Raw genomic sequence first — 4,497 nt, 5'->3', positions numbered from 1 at the left:
GGAGCCAGAAGACCTGAGTGGTCTGGAGGGTTGATACACTGATAACAAGTCGGTGATATATTTAGGTGCTAAGCCATTCAGGGATTTATAGACTAACAGAAGGATTTTAAAGTCTATCCTCTGAGATACAGGGAGCCAGTGCAAGGACTTTAGAACTGGGGTGATGTGCTCTACTTTCTTGGTCTTAGTGAGGATGCCGGCAGCAGCATTCTGGATCAGCTGCAGCTGTCTGATCCACTTTTTAGGCAGACCTGTGAAAACACCGTTGCAGTAATCAATTCAACTAAAAATAAATGCATGGATTAGCTTTTCCAGGTCATGGTGAGACATTAGTCCTTTAATCCTGGAAATGTTCTTCAGGTGATAGAAAGCTGACCTTGTAATTGTTTTTTTATGCTTTTGGAGGTTCAGGTCTGAGTCCTTTACTACACCCAGATTTCAGACCTGATCAGTGGTTCCTAGCTGAAGCAGCTGAAGCTGTGGGCTAACTTTTGGTCTTTCCTCTATTGGTCCAAATAGTATTACTGTTTTGTTTTTGTTCAGTTGAAGAAAATTTTGGCACATCCACACATTGATTTCTTCAAGACATTTACTCAGTGCCGGAACTGGTCCATAGTCACCTGGTGACATGGTGATGTAGAGCTGTGTGTCGTCTGCATAGTTATGGTAGCTGATGTTATTTTTTATTATCTGAGCTAGAGGGAGCATGTAGATATTGAATAGGAAGGGACCCAGGATGGACCCTTGTGGAACCCCACATGTGGTTTTTGTCATCTCTAAAGTAAAGTTACCTACTGACACAAAAAATTCCCTGTCATTTAAGTAGGATTTAAACCAGTTGAGAGCTGTACCAGAGAGGCCGACCCAGTTCTCCAGGCGCTCTAACAGTATGGAGTGATCGACAGTATCAAATGCTGCACTGAGATCCAATAGTACCAGCACGGTGGTTCTTCCACAGTCTGTATTTATATGGATGCCATTAAACACCTTGATAAGGGCAGTCTCTGTACTGTGGTGAGCACGGAAGCCAGACTGGAAAACGTCAAAGCGGCTGGTCATTGTTAAAAAGGTGTTTAATTGTTGAAACACAGCTTTTTCAATAATCTCACTGATAAGGGGGAGGTTTGAGATGGGCCTGTAGTTCTGCAGTAGTAGTTTGTCTAAATTGTTCTTTTTCAGCAGTGGTTTGATAAGTGCTGTTTTTAGGGACTGGAGGAAAATACCTGACAGAAGGGACGTGTTTATTATCTGAGTCAAATTAGACTCTATGACAGGCAAAACTTTTTTAAAGAAAACTGCGGAGAGAACATCAAGGCAGCAAGAAGAGGAACTTAGCTGCTGAATGATCTTCTCTAAGCTTTTGTAGTTCATTTGGCTGAATTGGGACATTTGGTCAAGATCAATTCTAGTTGGAGACAACTTTGGTACTGAACTTGGTATCGACGTACAAACTGATCCTCTAATCCTTTGGATTTCTCAGTAGAGAAGTTAGCAAATTCATTGCAGGCCCTGGTGGAGTGGAGTTCGGAAGCCACGGATACAGGAGGGTTTGTTAACCTGTCGACTGTGGCATTTAAGACACGAGCTTTAATAATGTTCTTGTTTATGATCTCAGAGAAGAAAGATTCTCTTGCATTTTTCAGTTGTAAGTTATATCTGTAAAGTCTCTCTTTATTGATGACATGTCATAGTGAACCTGGAGTTTAGTCTTTCTCCACCTGCGTTCAGCTTTTCGACACTCCCTTTTTTCACTTCTAACTGCTGGAGCACTTCTCCAAGGAGATTTTTTCTTCCCGGAAAAAACCTTCATTTTAACTGGAGCAACGCAGTCAATGATGTCTGAGACTTTAGAATGAAAGTTATCTACTAGCTCATCTACTGAGTTGCAGCCCAAGGTTGAAGTAGCAGAGTAAGCTTGAATAAAAGTTTCTGTGGCATTGTCCTTAAAGGTGTGTTTTCTTACGATGTCCCTTTTGCTAAATGAGTCACTGGAAATTATGCTTTCAAAGGTAACCGAAAAGTGATCAGATAGAGCAACATCAGTTAAATTGACCTTAGAAATCTTTAGACCTTTAGTGATGATCAGGTCTAAAATATGTCCCTGTTTGTGTGTTGGCTGTTTAACATGTTGAGTTAAACCAAAGTTTCTCAGTGTGTCACACAGTTCTTTTGCACTTCTGTCTTCAGGGTTGTCAACGTGAAAGTTGAAGTCTCCCACAATAATTAAACAGTCATAATCAACGCATATCACAGACAAGAGGTCACTGAAATCATTAAAAAAGTTTGATGTGGACTTAGGAGGCTTGTAAACATTCAGAAACATAGTTTGTACCGGGCTCTTTACCTGGAGAGCCAAATGTTCAAAAGGGTCAAATTTTCCTAAAAACACATTTTTACACTTTAGTGAATCATTAAACAATGTTGCCACTCCTCCACCTTTCCTTCGATGTCTGCTCTCACAAAGAAAATTGTAGTTGGGAGGAGTTGACTCTAACAGTATAACTTCCTCATTAGATTCATGTAACCATGTTTCTGTTAAAAACATTACATCAAGATTATTGTCAATAATGAAGTCATTAATTAAAAGGGATTTTCCTGACAGAGATCTAATGTTTATTAAACCCAGTTTATATGACTTAGTGGTTGATGATGTCTCTGTGGCAGGTTGCATCTGACAGTTTATGACTTTAGAGTCCAGTTTACGGTCAGTGATGAGGTCCTGAATGAGACGTCCCTTGTTTTTCAGTGAGCGGATGTTAAGTAGAGCAAAGTTGAGTGCGGTGTTGTCACAGCTGGTGGTGGTGCTAGCCGACCGAGCTAGGCGGGCTAACATGCTGTGGTCGACAGCCCTGCTGGTGGAGCATGGAGGGCGACCAATCCACCTTCGGAAGCTGGACCAGATGGATTTTATTGCTGTTGAACCGTTGTGGTGGACAATCCGGCGGGACCCTCGGTGGATGTATCTCCGGCGTGGCTGGAAGGTGATGTCCGGGTGAAGGTGGAGTGCCTCGGGCGCAGGTCCAAGCGAGTGACAGCGGAGCCGGAGCAGGTCAGCGGCTGAACACTGCAGCAAACCCGCCACTTGCAGGTGAGCGGGCAGTAGGAATATCCAGACGCAGACAAGCAGAATGTGTGTCCTGTTGGTCCACATTATTAAAAAACGCCAGGTGAGGCTGAAAACGGGGCAGGACAGGTGAGCTACCGATAGTAGCCTAGTTGGGACTCACACAACCTGTAGTGCCGATGAATCGTGGCCGTATTCTCAGTAAAAACAATTGCACTGTCCGTTAAAAAGTTACCGGTGAGCGAAGGCAGCGGGCAACAAATACAAAAATACCGGCGAGCAGCGGCAGTAAGTCATGCCAGCGTTCATTTGTTTAAGTTATGTCAGGGTTCTCTGTTTGGTTGGTGTTCTAACTCTGCTTCACAGGTGGTTCTAGTTGGCTGGGGGCGTGGCCCACACCTGCGGCTAGTTTGGAGCAGTGTTCACTGGCATCTTAAGGATGACTCAGACAGATGGAAGACGCCAGAGCCTTACCCAGTCGGGGTACGACGTGGCCTCTGACCAGATTTTGGAAACCTGAACTTGTGAGTTTTTTCTTATCTCTGAAACCTGACTAATTTTTGGATCTCCTGCTTTAGTTTTTGTTTGGACTACTCACCCGCCTTGACGTCTCGCTCGACGGACCAGCTCCTAAGAATTCCTGAAGCTCAGATGTTGCTCTGGCGTTCTCCCTCTTACTCACTTGGTGATACCAAGCCAGGCCTGAGGTTCCCTTCCCTGGATTCCGCTGGTTTCTCCGCACTCTGGTTGCTCCATCTGTCACTCCTGCCTGCCGTGGCTCGCTCCAGATCCCTTGCCGACTTACCATCAGTCCGCCTTCCAGCCGCTAACCACCAGCTATCCACCGTGAGCATTCGGTCTCAGAGTTCCCTCGTCACTACTTCCCCGGTTAGGTTTGCCCAACTAAATGGTAAGCGGCTAGGCTTCTGGAGATTTCTCTCAGGTTCGATCTCTCTTAACAATTCTCCTTTTCTTCCCACAGTTTCTCCAGCACTGACGTTCAGACCTTGACAGATCCCATCATCAGAATCGATCTCTGTAGTCTGAATCTAAATAAAACATCTTAAACTCTGCATTGTCTTCCGTATTGTGTCTGCATGTGGGCAAAACATCTAAGTTTTTATATGTTTGAATGTATGAATCGTGGTTAAATTAGCTTAACTAATTCAGAACAACATTTGACATGTGTTTCAACCCATTCACAATGCAAAGCACAAGTTAACCAGAACATTATTTTGAGAAAACAACATTTTGGTTACTGATTTGCCCAGTAAAATCATTTAATCCCTTACGATCGAGTTTGTTAATGCGATTCTCCCTCTGGGCGTCTGGGGTCGCTGTAGCAAATCGGTGGCTAAGAGGTTACTACATAAAGTTATCAAAATTGCCTTTACCAACATTAATATTTGATAGTAATGCAGGGATAAGGCTCA

At 43.8% G+C, this 4,497-nt stretch overlaps 1 long non-coding RNA gene across 1 annotated transcript; it reads left to right on the top strand.

Annotated features, from left to right (window-relative positions):
• The first annotated feature begins 2,621 nt into the window (after positions 1-2,621).
• On the top strand, positions 2,622-4,270 carry LOC110367261. The gene is made up of 3 exons (XR_002427343.2): positions 2,622-3,547; positions 3,643-3,974; positions 4,047-4,270. It is a non-coding gene; the product is annotated as an uncharacterized LOC110367261 (long non-coding RNA).
• The last annotated feature ends 227 nt before the right edge of the window (positions 4,271-4,497 follow it).

This window comes from Fundulus heteroclitus, unplaced genomic scaffold (assembly GCF_011125445.2).
Source record: "Fundulus heteroclitus isolate FHET01 unplaced genomic scaffold, MU-UCD_Fhet_4.1 scaffold_86, whole genome shotgun sequence".
NCBI lineage: Eukaryota > Metazoa > Chordata > Actinopteri > Cyprinodontiformes > Fundulidae > Fundulus > Fundulus heteroclitus.
This window is presented reverse-complemented; position numbering and strand designations above follow the sequence as displayed.